Source organism: Pteropus alecto, unplaced genomic scaffold (genome assembly GCF_000325575.1).
Source record: "Pteropus alecto unplaced genomic scaffold, ASM32557v1 scaffold359, whole genome shotgun sequence".
Lineage (NCBI taxonomy): Eukaryota > Metazoa > Chordata > Mammalia > Chiroptera > Pteropodidae > Pteropus > Pteropus alecto.
In genome coordinates this window covers 1003606-1004492 of record NW_006443119.1, presented here as the reverse complement: position 1 = coordinate 1004492, position 887 = coordinate 1003606, and the positions used below count along the sequence as shown (strand labels likewise).

Genomic DNA, 887 nt, shown 5'->3' with positions numbered 1-887 from the left:
AGAAAAACAACCCATTTGAGAGCTTGTATCTGCCCAGCCTCACTTGCAAGCCTGCCATGTGCTGAGTAAAGCAGTCTGAAGTCCAAGAGAAGAGCTGGAAACTGATGCCAACTACCTATACAGAGGCTCCAGAAGCCAAGAGGGAAATGAGCAGAAGAATTAGCTTTCTAGACATTCATTCATTCATTAAACAAGTATCTATTGGAACGCCTTCTGTGTGCCAGGCACTGCTCGAGGCTCTCATGCCAGCCTCATGGTAATTGATAGTGCCCTGCATCCCTTTAGAGTTTTCATCATCCTAATCTTTTAGGACAACAATAAATACCCTCATCCCTCCTGCACAGAAACAACCCAAACTTAAATTCCTTGGGCACTAAGGCTGGCAGAGCCGACCTATCCAAGGAGCACAGCAGGGGGTACAGTGCTTGGACACTGGGCACCTAAAACCTTGGGCAGAGATGCAGCCTCCCAGAAGAGGCAGGGTTGGGCCTGGGATTTTGGTGAAAACTGAAGTGGGTGATTCCCCTGATCTGAACCAGTTCCACCTGCATCTCTACTTCAGCCATTGCCCGTGACCTCAATCCAGGTAACTGAATCAGCTGTTTCTCCTGGGGAGTGAGGAAGGGTAAGCCAGCCCTCAGTGAGGCTTGAGCGCAGTCTGCCAGAAGTCTGGGAAGGGGGAAGGTGAAGTTCGTAGCCTCAGGCTCCTGAGGTGTGGGTCTAGATCACCTCGGTGGAGCCCCTCCTTCAAGGCAAGGTCTCACTACCCGCCATTACAGTTCCAGGGATCTGAAAGCGGAAACAGCCTGAGGGCTGGCAGGACCACATCCTGGTAGGTACACTTTAGGAGAGCCCAGGAATTTAGGGGCTGGCTTTGGGCATTCTCT

General features: G+C 51.4%; 1 protein-coding gene across 1 annotated transcript in view; it reads right to left on the bottom strand.

Moving 5' to 3' along the window:
• Positions 1-887, bottom strand: part of SLC26A9 (solute carrier family 26 member 9) — an 18263-nt gene that overhangs the window by 16797 nt on the left and 579 nt on the right.